Genomic DNA, 16,055 nt, shown 5'->3' on the forward strand with positions numbered 1-16,055 from the left:
ACTCTGGCAACCAATAACATGGACAATTGCCCAGATATGTACTGCCCACACAAAGTGGGATAGATCCAATCCAACCAATAGCCATCCCGTTAGCCTATTTGCAATCATCAGCAAAAGGATGAAATGGGTCATTGGCAATGCTACCAAGCAACAGTTACCCACTAATAACCTGCACACCAACAATCAGCTGATCTTCTGCCAGGAACACTCAACTCCAAATCTCATAACAATCTTTGTCCAAACATGAATGCCAGAAATGTGCAGTAAGAGTGACTACGCATGACATAAAGGCAACATTTGACTGAATGTGGCACAAGGGGCGCAACCTCTGGAGTTTTACTTGGCAAAAAGGAAGATGGTCGTGGTTGTTCAAGGCAAATTATCTCAGCCCCAGGATATTGCTGCGAGGGCAGATCAGGAGCTGAGTATTTTCCAACAAGTGTCTTAGCTCCTGATTTTCCCCAAAGCCTGTCCGCTACCTACAAGGCACAAGTCAGAGATGTGATAGAATACTCTCCACTGTCTGGTTCAGTGCAACTCCAAAACACACGAGCTTAATACCATCCAGGCCAAAATAGCCTACTTGACTGCTACCCTCTCCATCACCTTTAAACATTCACTCCATCCATCACTGAAACACAGTGTCAGAAGTATGTACCATCTTACAAGGTGCAGTGAACAGGTCACCCAGGGTTCTTAGACAGCACCTCCCAAACTAGTGATCTCATTGCATCCATAGGATATGGACATCACTGGTATCATCTGTATTTATTGCCCATCCAAAATTGCCCTTGAATTGAATGGTTTGCTGGGCTATTTAAGAGTGAACCATGTTGCTGTGGATCTGGAGTAATATATAGGCCAGACTGGGTAAGCATCATCAAATCATAGAATCACTACAGTGCAGAAGGAGGCCATTTGGCCCATCTAGTCTGCACTGACAACAGTTGCACCCTGGCCCTATTCCTGTAACCCTGCACATTTATCCTGCTAATCCCCTGACACTTGGGTCAATTTATCATGACTAATCAACCTGACCAGCACATCTTTGGACTGTGGGAGGAAACTGGAGCATACCGAGGAAACCCATGTAGACACAGAGAGAATGTGCAAACTCCATACAGACAGTGACCCGAGGCTGGAATTGAATTTGGGTCCCTGGCTTAAGTATGGCAGATTTCTTTCCCTAAAGGGCATTTGTGAACCAGATGATTTTTAAAAACATTCTGTTGCGGTTTCTTGGTCAACGTTAGATTTTTAATTTCAGATTCACCATCTGCCATGTTGGATTTTGAACCTAGGTCAGCAGAGCAGAGCCCTGGGTCTCGGAATTACTGATCTAGCGACAATACCACAACACCATTGCTTATCTTAGAAGAACAAAAGGAGTAAATACATGGGAGCAAGTTCCCCTGAAAGTCGCACACTATTTGACTTGAAAATAAATTGCCATTCCTTCATGGTTCTGATTCAGAATCCTGATACTCTTTCCCTAACAGCAGGATGGAGGGGGCTAGCTTTATCCCACAACCATAGTGTGATTCAAGAAAGCGGCTCACCACCATCCTCTGAAGGATTGGTATATGTGCTGTCCTTGTTAGCAACACTCTCATCCTGCGAATGAATAAAAATTCTTCATTGGTGTTGTGTACAGTGATATTTCAAATGATATATTATGGAATATATTTTCAAGCATATAGGTTTTGTAGTGAAATGTACAAATCCTGTAGTAGAACACCGATCATTTCTACAGTGACCTGCCCCACTATTATCTGCCTATAGGCATCATGGAAACACTGGACCGAGAGAGGGGATCACTTCATATGGAGGCTTTTTTCTTGACAATTCTTTTGTTCCTATAATGCGATTCCATAGGTGCCTTGGCACATTGCTCAGTCTCTGGTCAAATCTGTCAGCAAACCTCTTCCTGTAGGCAGCACCTGTAAGTCTGACTCTGCCATCACCTGGTGTCTGCATATGCTACCAGGAATGCAAAATGCTGCTTTATTTTCTCTCTTTAATCCTGATTTACGAAACCTAATTATAGCACCCATAATGCTAATCCTGATTAGCTAATTTGACACACATCAAGGATCTGATCTGGTACTTTCTCCTCTGTTTGACTCAACCCACAACATAATTCTGGTAGCTGCTGAGTTTTGTGTGGGGTTCTTCGATTTCAGTGAGCGTTGACAGAAGCTACAAGTAGGAAGTAGAGGATTCTCAATGTTATTAGGATAGATCTCAATGGTTTAGATCTCAGGAACAGCCAGCATCTTGAACAGAGAATAAAATCGACATTTAAATTGTAGAAATGAGTTGATATCTGAAATCAAGAATTACATTTTTATTTTGAGAGGTTTTTTTGTTAGATTAAGGGAGCAGCAAAATAAATACAGATTAGCAAGACAATTTGGCTCAGCTAGCTCATTGGCACCTTCAGTCACTGATATTTAATGTACCTGACTGATTCCAGTATCGTTGATTCCACTGTCTTACTTAGTAGGCCATGTAGGCTTTGTTTAAAGAAGTGTCTCCTGACACTTGTTACGAATTTACCAACTAGTATCTAATCTATGACTTTTCATTCTGAAGTTCTGATTTAAGTTGAAGTTATAAACAAGTTCAGCTTTTGATAGCATCAAAAAGACCTTTTGATGTCAGAGTTTTAAAGTTGATTTGAAGTTTTCGTATGTCGTCAGTGGAGTATTTTAATTTGTTCCAAGCATCTATTGACCTGCTTACGTTACTGAAATGCTTGTGAGTCATACATTGCTTCAATACTCTTGACTTATTGTGTCTTCTAGGCTGCTACCTCTACTGAAAATATTTCTCTTTTGCAACTCCATCCATAGTTATCCTTCACACCAATCCAGCAATCTCCTTTCCTACACATCTAAAGACTGCCCTAAATAGTAGGTATATTTTAATTCAGTCTGCAATTTTATCATAAAGCAACAAAGGAGAACACATTGCTCAGTCCTTTGTACATTGCTCAGACTTTGTATTTTTACCTGGTTGCTGTTTCTACTGGTTGGCATTCTCCTTGCATTGGATTTCTGCCAATAGTGCTCGAGAACACGAGAAACAGGAACAGAAGAAGGCCATTCATCCCATTGGGCCTGTTCTTCCATCCAGTAAGGTTACAACTGAACTGATTGTGGCTTCAACTATTCTTCCCTGCCTGCTCCCCAGTAACCTTTGACTCCCTAGTAAATCAAAAATCTAATTCGGCCTTGAAAGTATTCAATGAATCTGCCTCCACTGCTCTCTGCGTTCAAGAATTTGAAACACAAAAGACAATAGTGAAGAATTCCTCCTTATCGCCATCTTAAGTGGGATACCCCTATTTTGAAAATGTGCTTCCTAGTTCTTGATTCCTCCACAAAGGGTCAAGTCCCGGCTGAAGCTTATATCAATAAGTTCAATTCCCCTCTCATTTCCTAAACTCCAATGAGTATAGATGCAGCCTACTCAACCTGCCCTCAAAAGACAACCACTTCTAGGCTGCTGTGCTCTGCTGGTCTACACTAATATGCCTTGGTTGTGGTCTGCCATTCAAAGCTTTTTCAAGCTGTTCTAATTTAAGAATATCATAGGATCCCTACAGTGCAGAAGAGACCAATCGGCCTATCAAGTCTGGACTGAATCTCTGACCCTGGGTATCTCACCAGGTCCTCTCCCCTGCCCTACGCAGTCATGGGGACAATGTAAACTCCGCACTGTCACCCAAGGTTGGAATCGAACCTGGGTCTCTGGTGCTGTGAGGCAGCCGTGCGAATCACTGTGCCATCCTGATGCTCATCTTCTACATGCAGCTACTAGTCACTGGTTTTCTGGAGTGGACTGAGGTGCACATTGACTTTTCAGATTTAATCTACTGCAATGGATCCTGGCATTAGTTTGTTTACTCCTGGGCCAAGTCCTGTTTGGAGTGGGGGAAAATCACTCCGATTTTCCATTCCTAATGGCTATCTGATGCCTCCATTGGAATTGTGCATGTTGAGTCAGCAGTTGCCTGCCATCATTCGCTGGTTTGACGCATGAAGAGTGGCCAAGAGTGGGGCACCAGAGCACTGCTGACAATTAAAATGGGTCTTAGCATGACATTTTGCTTTTAGAGAGGGAGAGACAGGGAGGGCACTTTAAGTTTAAAAATTAATGTTAGAAAATCCTTTCAATGATTGTCAGAACAGCAGTGGGCCATTCTGCCCCTCAAACCATTTCTGCTCTTCAACTAGATCATGGCTGAACTGTACCACAAGTCTCTCGACCCCTTTTTACCTTTAATTAGGTTGCAAAATGTTAACTTTTTTCAAAATAAAAAGCAGCTCATTTAGCCAGAAGCTGGACTGTCATCTATATTGGTTGAGTTACTAATTGCCTTCTGAGTTTTCATCATAAGCCTAGGTTATTTTCAGTTTGATGGGAGAGAAGGAAAGTCTTTTTCTCCTCCTGTTTTATATCTATCTGAGGGTTCTGCTCTGCTGCACAGTATTGTTACAGCCTAAGCATTGCCGATGTGGAACAGATCTATGCAAAGGCGCTTGGCAGGCAACTTGACATTTCTGAGTCGCTCGCATGATGGATGCACTCAGAACCGCTTCTGTAGGACTCTGTTCAACTCTTCTGCGTGCAATTTCAGAATATGTGCTTTGATCAATTCTAATCATTTACTGGGGTGCTTTTTTTTAACGCATTTGCCTTCATTAACATCAGAGCAATGACAGCTCAAACTGGCGATGCATGCACAATGTAAGAGAAAACACAATTCAGCAATTGTATTTGCTTTAAGATGAACTGAAACAATAAAGCGATCACAAAACCCCAAATAATGCACGTGATAGAAGCAGTATTTGACTATTTATGTATAGAATTATTTGAAGGTAATTTGGACCAAAAACAGCTTTTCTGACAATAATATTTTCCGCTGAGTTTAACCAGTGGAACAGAGAGGTCTGCAGCTTCCGGGCATGTTAAAGAATGCCATCAGTGATGTTTCAAAGGGAGGGACTTGATCAGTTTCTCTTGTAATGTTAGATGGTTGTAAGTTTGTATTTTTCAATGTATTTGGAAACTATTTTAACATATTTACAATTTCTAAAACCAGGAATATAATTTTCACCTTCATCGCTCAGGTGGAGCTTGTTTTGTAACTGGCCCAATATTTTCATTTGGACCAGTGAAGGTGAAAATTGCCCCTGTGTAGTTAAGTGTTGAGTAGGACTTTTGGTCAAGATTTTGTGTCTTGGTTATTCCCTTACATTTTTCAGCGAGGGCCAGTGAGGATGCTGGGAAACAAGGACCCTAAATGACATGAAATCTTAATGTCAACTCGATTTGCCATCATCCACCTGGAAACAAATGCAGTTAATTTTTTTTGTGGTAGATTCTAATGTCAGTCTTCAGAAAAGCTGAAAAGGTGAACAGTAACTTGTAATGAAACAATAGAATATTGATGGTTTTTGTAGTGATTTTGCCCTTAACTTCGAATAATGTTTTCTTCCCTTGCCTCTGTGCCTTTCCTGTACTCTCTGACTCACACAATAGAAGGAGTATCATTAGTCTCTGTCAAGCTATAGAGTAGACCAAGTACCTTGCTAGGTTACACACCACGCTATGGGGCTTTTATTCACTCAGCTATCACAAGTGTTGGTTAACTCAAGAGTTCTTGTGTCATCTCTGGTTTCAATCTTTTTGCTTTGAAATTTTTATTTTTAATGAGAGACTGCTGATTGGATGATGAACTACAACAACAACTTGTACTTAATCATGTCCCAGGACGCTTTACACAAAGCGCAATTTGACAGCAAGCCATATAAGGAGATGTTAGGGTAAATAACAGGGAGCTTGGTCCAAGGGCTATGTTTTAAAAAATATCATAAAGGAGGAAAATAAGGTACAGAGGTGTAAGGGGGGAATTCCGGAGTGTAGGGACTTAGGCAACTGAAGGCGCAGTCACCAGTGGTGGAGCAAAGTTGATTGGGAGTGCACAAAAATCAGAATTAGAGGAGTGCTGATATTCCTGGGGGTAATGGGGTTGGAGGAGATTAGAGATAAGAAGGGGCGAAGCCATGGTGGGACTTGGAAACAAGGATGAGAATTTTAAACATGAGCCTTTGTTGAAAGAAAAGCCAGAGGTAGATGAGTGAACAGCGAGGTGATGAGTGTACAGGACTTGGTGTCAGTTAGACATGAGCAGCAGAGTTTTGGATGACCTCAAATTTATGGATTGTGAAGATGGGAGGCCAGCAATTAATGTATTGGAATTGGCAAGTTACAGAGATGTCACAAAGACTAGAATGAGGGTTGCAGCATCATGTCAGCTGAGGTGGGATGGAGTTGGATGATGTTACAGAGCGTGGTAATAATGTGCATATGCGTTGCAAGTTTGTCTTGGGGTCAAGTTCACCTCGAGATCAAGTATTATAACAAGGTGGTGAACAGCCTGGTTTAGCCGTAGATAGTTGCTGGGGGAAGGATGGAATCAGTAGATCGGGGATGGAGTTTGTGGTGAGGACTGAAGGCAATGGGTTTAGTTGGAGATCAGTATAAGCGGACAAGCAGTCTGCCAATTTAGAGACTGAATCAAAAGAGGCGGTGGCAAGGTAACACTGGTGTCACCAGTGTGAATGTTGCAACTGATACGTTTTTGATAATATCAAGGTCATAACCTCTGGAAAACTCTCCCTACATTGCTACCTGGCTTTCCTCTTTCAAAACACACCTTGAAAACTGCCTCTTTTGACCAAACTTTGGTTATTTACTCAAAAACCTCCTGATGTGACTTGATGTCATGTTACCTGAAATGATGCCTCTTGTGTTTTATTCTGTTGAAGGCACTGCTATATAGAAATACAAGTTGCAATTTTGCTTTCTGATCCTGTGACTGGTTATGTGCTTGACTAAAATCGCTAAATAAAGAAGTACTTGTATCCCAATAAAATGGTTTAAAATACACTTAAGGGACTCTGAAATCTAAGTCTCCAGTGCTTGTTAATTCTGTTCTGCTATAATGTAATTTCCTGTGGTCCTGACTAAGGTTTTTAAAATGTATTTTTATGTTTAACTTTTGCCAATGCTTAGACAGGCTGAAGTCCAACTATTTACTTTTATCTGTGGCACCACACTGTGCTTATTTTTATAGACCTGTAAGAGGATACAGCCTCCATTCCTTGGGTAGACCAAGTTTCTGTCATCCCAATCAGATTGTTTCCACCTTCTGAAGTACCTGAAGTATATATTTATGGCGAGATCCACATTATTAAGATATTGGACTGACATTATATCAGAGATCAATGACCAAATTGCAGCTGTTGGATGTTGACCGTATAACCCAGAATTACTGGGATATAAACCAGATCATAGCCACTCCTACCCATTATAACTAACGTCACTCGTATCCGGTCTGACCATATGTTAAATTGGTTGTGAAAGCAATTACAGCTTTGTGGCCTCGCTGCATTTTATCAAATATTCATAGTTCTGTGACGTTTACCAGCAGAGTTGGACTTCATGTAAAAATAAGAACACATCCAGAAATGGAAATGTCAGGTGCATCAGGCTGTCAATTTTAATTGCGATGATCTCTGTAGAGATCGATATCTTTGACTTCCAATTAATAGCTGAAAGGATGATATGACAGGATTTCACATTTTAAAACATTTGCTGTAACAAAAGACTAAAAGCACAATTGACTCAACACTAACTTTGTATCAGTTTATACTTTAAAGCACAAAACACAACATTCTCCTTTTTCTTTTAGTATAACCAAAACACACACCACCAATATATTTTACACTATCCTTCAAGAAGGTGTTCAATTCTCTCGGAATCAGGCCAAGGTGTTTCTTAGGATCTGCGTTTATTTTTGTACTTTCCCTTTCACAGTTTGGTAATTTTTAATCTCAAAACTGTCTTTCATCATGAGGTTTTTTCCCCCAAATATTTTTCCTCAAACACATGCTAGGTGAATCTTCTAGCCTCATTTTAACTCCATGAATTTGATCTTTTCAATCTGAACATGGAGTCTCACTCACTTCCTGCAGTAAAACACAACATCACCTTGCTGCCTATTTCAATTTTCCCTCTTCTGGAGCCTAGCAGGCTAATCTTGTCTGTGAGTTTTCATCTGTTCCTTAGACCTTCCCTCTCAAAGCCCATCTCCATGGTAATGTGAACCATATGGGCCTTGTATTCAGGTAGAAATGTTGATTAGCTGTTCTTGAAACCCCAGCCCTCTCTTATCTTGGAAGCAAATTGACAGTTAAAAGTACAACTGTTTATAAATCAGCATTCTCAACTCTTTTCTGGGATTTTGGAGATTCACAGTCTATCCACTGTTAGCATACAGTTGCTGCATTGTCTTCAAGTTTAAGCATTTATCAACTTCCTAATAAAGCAGTCTGGGCCCTCTTTAAACTCTACCAATGAAACCACCATGTTTGCTGTCAGGCAGAACAGGTCACATGGCTCTCTTCATTTTACCTTAAATGAAAGACACAACATAACAACCTTATAAACGTCATAATTGTAAAATATTAACACATTGAGATTTGTGCATCAAAAGGATTATTGTGAAGCTAATGAGAAAATATGGATTAGCATATGTTTATGGTCAATTCTCCAAATTACTTTCGCTTGCCCTATGGAACAATTATACTTCCATTTTTCCACAGATCACAGTTTACCTCACAATTCATTGCTGCTTTAGAGAGGGTAAAAGTGGTTTCACTGAGAGTAACTCCTCTTGCTTCCAAGACTTTTCCCTCTTTTGTTATCAGGATGTGTCAAACTAAACTTGATTTGTACTGAAATATTTCTCAACAATTACAACCCCTGTGTCTGAAAATGGCAGCATTGTAACACTTAGTATAAGGCTGGATTTAACTCTGATGCACAATTCCTACGTTGTATTTCGATTGATGTGTTGCAGAATGAAGCTGAAATGATGGAATTGGTATCTTCAAGCAGAAGGGCATTTAGCCACCTGCCATCTTGTAGTTGCATTCACATTACCCTTTCTCTTTCTCTCTGCCCTCTTTCAATATCACCACGTGAAAGGAAAAGATCTGAGGAGCGGCAACACTGAAGAAAGAAGAGGAAAAACTCTATTAGACAACTCCAACCGATGCTTGCAAGCTCAGTTCTGAGGGAGCCATCCTGCCCAAGATTGGACCCCAGAAACTTTATTTAATGTCTGTATGGAGGAAGAGATGGGTGACAGATTCCAACATGTGAGAAGCCTGCCAATTGACTGCTTGTTGTTATATTGTATGCAGCAATTTTCTTCACTTTTCCAGAGCACCTCATTGGGAAGAGTTTGAAACTATTTGTGTAAGACAAATCAAACATGCAAAGTGCTCTATTTCAACTGACTCCTGATGCCTGCTGAGTCATCTGCTGAGCATACTGATCCATCGACCTTTAATCTGCAGCATTTCTGCAGATGAAAGGTGGGCAGAGGGATGGTGGCACAAGCCACTTCCATGGTCTGGACACGCATTTCATTTTGTCCTTTGGACTGACCAGCACTCTTTAAACCATTGGTACTGCAGTGTTGGCACAGATCCATAACAGCTAGCATGGAACACTTTCAATATTGCAGCAGCATTGAAGTGCTTCCTGCCTGCTGATTTCAAGCCATACTCATGGTTTAATTCTGCAAACTGTTTCTTGTGCGGCGGCAGATATTGGAATTGCTTGTTAAAAGCAAAGGGTTAAATTAAAAATCCTCAGCAACCACAAGAGAGAAAAGTGAGCAATGCCACAAACAAAAGTGAACCTGTAGAAATGGAAATGATACTTTCCTCCCATGCGAATGTCCTTTTTTGTTATTAAGTCATGGTCTGGTGAGAGTGTTTATTTTACATTCTCTAAAGTATAGAAGATTATGAGAAGTTAAAGATGTACTTAGTAAAATACATGGAGTAACAAGAGGTACTATTGAACTTCTAAGCTTATATTATTGAACTTCTAGGTTTATATTAACAGACGTTGTGTGTAAATTAGCATTATAGAAAGAAGATTTAAAGTATTTTGTTATCCTGTGGTTTAGCTATAACAAATAACTTAAAAAGGCAATTCTTCTATTTGTTAAACCAATGAGAATTAAATCCGATTTAATTTCAGCTTTTTGACATTGGTATTCTGTTGTGACTGCATTCTGTGATCAAACATCTTACCCCCAGCATTTTCCAGTTTACCAATCCATGTTTTCAGATTGTTTCTGAATCCAGTTTCCTGGAGCTCTCATCGACCGCTTTTATACCTTGGCCCAGGCAGGAGAGACAGTGGGGCCATCCATGTATTGTCATTACATTGACTGCTACATTTCTACCAGGTCTGCCATACCACTCTGACTCGCATCCATACCTGGAATAAACTATCTTGTGTTGTGTCTTCCCAAGCACTAGGAAAACATTAATAAAACAGAAAATGTTGGAATGTTCAACAAATCAGGCAGCACCTATGGGGGGGAAACAGGGGTGATGTTTTTTGAAATTCCATGATGAGGCTGGAAGGCTGTAAAATGCCCAAGTGAGGTCCTGTCCTTGGGTAGAAAGCTCAAGGTAGGAGGCTAAGGACAGAATGGGAGGAGGACAGAGAAGTAAAATGACAGGTAATCAGAAAGCATCTCCACCTCAGTCATGTTTGTTCTGACAATACAATCTTCCGTACGAATGCTTGTTCCATATCTTCCTTTGTGTTCAACTGATGATTTCCCTCAGTTGTGATGGACTGGGACCTCAGGACTGTCAATTCCATTTCTTGTACCTCGACTCCCTACAGTGCAGAAGGAAGCCATTTGGCCCACCAAGTCTGCACTTATTTTCCAAAAGAGCAACGTACCTAGGTCTACCTTCCAGCTCTATTCCCGTAACCCCGTGCATTTATCACAGTCAATCCACTTAACCAACACATCTTGGAACTGTGGGAGGAAACCAGAGCACCCAGAGGAAACCCATGCGAACTCCACACAGACAGTGACCCAAGTCTGGAATCGAACCTGGGCCCTGGGCGCTGCGAGCAGCAGTGCTAATCTCTGCTTTGGCATTTTCTCCTGATTTCCAGAACCATGACAGGGTTCCTCTTGTTCTCATCTTTTGCCCAGCAGCCTCCAAATTCAGCATATCACCATCTGTCATCACTGATGTGATGTCATCATCAAAGACATCTTCCCCTCATCTCACTTTTAGTATTCTAAAGGTATCTCCTTCTGTGACAGCCTGTCCCAATTCTCAATCACCCAACTCACCCTCCCCCTTCCCTCAGCAACTTTCTGTGCGTGCACGGAGGTTGCAACACCTGCCTTTTTACTTCCTCCTTCATTGTTCAGAGCCCCAAATGTTCCTTCCAGGTCAAATAGCGATTTACTCCTTTTCAATACACCTTATTCACTGCTGATAATGTATTCTCCTCTACACTTGGGACACCAAACGAAAGGTTTGGTAATCTTATCACCCCTATTCAGTCCCCAGACACAAGCCTGAGATACTAGTCTTCTTGTTCCATTGTACTTTTGAGTAAGCTGGAGCAACAGCATCTCATTTTTAGATTGGGAACTTGCAGGAATCCAGACTTGACACTGGGTTCTACAATTTTAGACCATCACCTCTGCAACCGTTTTCCTTCAGAGGCAAGTTCTTGGTGATAATTCTGCCACACCTTCTTGAGACCTTTTTTTTAACTTGCCCTATTCCTGTCAAATTTTGTCTTGCATCATTATCCCTTTTGTCATTTAATCTCTTCTATCATCTGTTTTAATAGAAACTTCCCCTTTTAGTTTTCCCCTTGCCCTCTCTTCTCTGCCTCTGTGTTTATTTCAAACCTGCCACATCTCTAACTTTTTCCAGGACTGACTAAAGGTCATTGACCTGAAACATTAGTTCTGTTGCGGCGTCCATAGATAGCGCTTGAGCTGCAGGGTTTTTCCAGCATTTTCAGTTTCTATCTGATTTCCAAGCGTCGGCAATATTTTGTACTGCAGAGCTGCCACTGATAGCGTTATCTCATCAATATTCACAAGATAACAGGTTTCATAGGAAGGGCATCCAGACCAACTCATCCAGCCAAAAATGTACATTGTCACAGCCTCCAGCTGTGTTTTATTTTAATATTCTCCGAGTTTTCCCTCCCATTTAATCTACTTTGTTGATTGCCCTTTGTGTGAAGAACTTCCTGACATCTGTCCCAAATGGATTTTTGCTGATTTCCACCCAGCTTCTGATAATGTAGCAGGGCCAGGAATTCAACAGAAACCCTTGTTGCTGTGAGTGGTTTTCTGGATATGTCGTGGCCTCCTCATCATCTGCACTTGGGCGAAAAGTGGAATAAACACACAATCGGCTTCATAAGCCATGACGCATAAATGAATTTTGTTTGCTTGGGAAGAATGCTCCGTCTATTCAATTGAATACTAAAGCCATTGATTCTGCAGTGATGTCGTCTTTCGAGCTGAATACTAACTATGCAGGAGTAACGAGCATTTAGCTTTGGTGCCAATTTTCTCTCCAACAAGATGTAAACAAGTGCAAGTTCTGATGAAACCTCGTCGACCTGAAATCTTACTTCAGTTTCTCTCATCACAGATGCTGCCTGATCTGCTGAGTATTAACAGGATTCCTCTTGTTGTACAAAGAAATTGAGTCCAAAATATATACTCAATGTAGTTGTTTCTTGCTGCCATTCGATATGATGAGCTGTAAGTGTTCTGACATTTCTGGATCTCTGAACTTCAGCCTTGGTGATTTCATTCATGCAGTATGCATGACATTCATTTTCCTTTTATCAATATTACACTTAATCCGTCACTGATTAGCAATTTGCATGTTTCATCCAATTCATAATGCAAGTCCATGGCTGCCTCCTCCCATTCATAGAATCATAGGATCTCTACAGTACAGAAAGAGACCATTCAGCCCATCGCACCTGCACTGACAACAATCCCATTCAGATCCTTATCCCTGTAATCCCACATATTTACTCTGTTAGTCTCCCTGACGCAAAGGGGCAATTAAGTAGGGCCAGTCAACCTAACCTGCACACCTTCGGACAGTGGGAGGAAACCAGAGCATATGGAAGAAACCCACGCAGACATAGGGAGAATGTGCAAACTCCACACAGACAGTCACCTGAAGCAGGAATTGAACCGGGGTCCCTGGCGCTGTGAGGCAGCAGTGCTAATCACTGTGCCACTGTACATTCAACTGTCTTCTCTATTACCCTCCCTCGATTTAACAAATTTGCATTGAAGATTTAAGTTCAATTTGTGACTGTAAGTTTCTGAACTGTGGTCCCTGATGTACTCCAATAATTAGTTCCCCTTATTGTCTGCAACGCTCTGCCTCCAATTCCAGTGGGGCTGGGTTTTACAGCCTTGCCAGGTGTGTTTTTGGCAGGAGTGGGACACGGAAATGGCTAGTCCACCACCTTGACACTCACCCGTTACCCTGTCCCCATAATGTGATAGGTGGGTAGGCACTGTAATTGGCAGCCTGTTGTCAATTTAAAAGAATTATTGAAAGACAGTTGAGCTCGTTAATAAGCCAATTGACCCGAATATTATGCGGTCCCCACCAAAATGTAGGTGGTGTGAGCAGGTAAGAGTAGGAAGCCCACCTTTTTTACCATCTGAGGTGAAAAAATGGGAAGGAAGGAACCCTCGTAAAGGGATACTGCCTTTGTGCCCCCACCCCCGCCCCCCTCCGGCTCTCCAAACCCAATTCCCTGCACCCCTCCGCCTTCCCTGGAGTGTCTATCCATTATCACTCTAAAGTTTGCACTTAACCCAAGTCATTGCTCTTTTCCCCGGGATCCACGTGCAGTTCCAGAACTGCTCATTAATGTGTTCTGGTGGTGCTAGGAGAGCTAAAGACCAATCAGATTGGTTGGTAGCTCTGGAGGGGTAGCTTCCCTCCGAGAGACAGGAATCTCACTTTCTGCTAGTTAAGGCAGCTGAGAGGATGGATCTTTTTAAGGTGGTTGGTTTGTAATTGACCAGTGTGAAGCTTTGGCCATTCTAAGGTTCAATGTCTGAGTTCACTGAACATTGCAGCATGCTCCTAAATCCTACTGCTGTGCTGCACTGGTGCTCCAAGGGGCTTGGGGAAGGGGAGGGGAGAATCATTTGTTGCAGTCCAGTGAAGTGTGAAAGGTAGCCCAGTGTCCCACTGCCCCCCACTCAGCCCCACTGTCCCACTGCCCCCCACTCAGCCCCACTGTCCCACTGCCCCCCACTCAGCCCCACTGTCCCACTGCCCCCCACTCAGCCCCACTGTCCCACTGCCATCCCACCCAGTGCCACTGTCTCCCTGCCATCCCACCCAGTGCCACTGTCTCCCTGCCATCCCACCCAGTGCCACTGTCTCCCTGCCATCCCACCCAGTGCCACTGTCTCCCTGCCATCCCACCCAGTGCCACTGTCTCCCTGCCATCCCACCCAGTGCCACTGTCTCCCTGCCATCCCACCCAGTGCCACTGTCTCCCTGCCATCCCACCCAGTGCCACTGTCTCCCTGCCATCCCACCCAGTGCCACTGTCTCCCTGCCATCCCACCCAGTGCCACTGTCTCTCTGCCACCCCACCCAGTGTCGCTGTCTCCCTGCCCTCTCACCCAGTGTCGCTGTCCCACTGCCATCCCACCCAGTGTCGCTGTCCCACTGCCATCCCACCCAGTGTCACTGTCCCACTGCCATCCCACCCAGTGTCACTGTCCCACTGCCATCCCACCCAGTGTCACTGTCCCACTGCCATCCCACCCAGTGCCACTGTCTCCCTGCCATCCCACCCAGTGCCACTGTCTCCCTGCCATCCCACCCAGTGCCACTGTCTCTCTGCCACCCCACCCAGTGTCGCTGTCTCCCTGCCCTCTCACCCAGTGTCGCTGTCCCACTGCCATCCCACCCAGTGTCGCTGTCCCACTGCCATCCCACCCAGTGTCGCTGTCCCACTGCCATCCCACCCAGTGTCACTGTCCCACTGCCATCCCACCCAGTGTCACTGTCCCACTGCCATCCCACCCAGTGTCACTGTCCCACTGCCATCCCACCCAGTGTCACTGTCCCACTGCCATCCCACCCAGTGTCACTGTCCCACTGCCATCCCACCCAGTGTCACTGTCCCACTGCCATCCCACCCAGTGTCACTGTCTCCCTACCATCCCACCCAGCCCCACTGTCCCACTGCCACCCCACCCAGTGTCACTGTCCCACTGCCATCCCACCCAGTGTCACTGTCCCACTGCCATCCCACCCAGTGTCACTGTCTCCCTGCCATCTCACCCAGTGTCACTGTCTCCCTGCCATCCCACCCAGCCCCACTGTCCCACTGCCATCCCACCCAGCCCCACTGTCCCACTGCCACCCCACCCAGTGTCACTGTCTCCCTGCCATCCCACCCAGCCCCACTGTCCCACTGCCATCCCACCCAGTGTCACTGTCTCACTGCCATCCCACCCAGTGTCACTGTCTCACTGCCATCCCACCCAGTGTCACTGTCCCACTGCCACCCCACCCAGTGTCACTGTCTCACTGCCATCCCACCCAGTGTCACTGTCTCACTGCCATCCCACCCAGTGTCACTGTCTCACTGCCATCCCACCCAGTGTCACTGTCCCACTGCCATCCCACCCAGTGTCACTGTCTCCCTGCCATCCCACCCAGCCCCACTGTCTCACTGCCACCCCACCCAGTGTCACTGTCTCACTGCCACCCCACCCAGTGTCACTGTCTCACTGCCACCCCACCCAGTGCCACTGTCTCTCTGCCACCCCACCCAGTGTCACTGTCTCACTGCCACCCCAGCCCCACTCTCTCACTGCCACCACACCCAGTGCCACTGTCTTACTGCCCCACCACACCTCCACCCAGTGCCACTGCCTCAATGACCCACCCCCGCCCAGTCTCACTGCCTTACTGACCCCCCACCCAGCACCACTGTCTCACTGCCATCCCACCCTGTTTCACTGCCATCTCACCCAGTCTCACTGACTCTCTGCCATCTCACCCAGTCTCACTGACTCTCTGCCATCTCACCCAGTGCCACTGTCTCACTGC

At 44.2% G+C, this 16,055-nt stretch overlaps 1 protein-coding gene across 9 annotated transcripts in view; it reads left to right on the top strand.

The window, feature by feature from the left end:
- The window catches only part of LOC145343840 (serine/threonine-protein kinase BRSK2), an 894,349-nt gene that overhangs the window by 179,537 nt on the left and 698,757 nt on the right, over positions 1 to 16,055 (top strand). The window contains exon 2 of one of the 9 annotated variants that reach the window (XM_080190260.1): positions 9,064 to 9,236. The exons of the other annotated variants lie outside the window; for them this stretch is intronic. The gene's annotated coding sequence lies outside the window, so the exon portion shown is untranslated. The remainder of the gene's footprint in view (positions 1 to 9,063; positions 9,237 to 16,055) is intronic. 9 annotated transcript variants of the gene reach the window in all.

Source organism: Carcharhinus amblyrhynchos, chromosome 6 (genome assembly GCF_965287045.1).
Source record: "Carcharhinus amblyrhynchos chromosome 6, sCarAmb.v2.hapA, whole genome shotgun sequence".
Classification (NCBI taxonomy): Eukaryota; Metazoa; Chordata; class Chondrichthyes; order Carcharhiniformes; family Carcharhinidae; genus Carcharhinus; species Carcharhinus amblyrhynchos.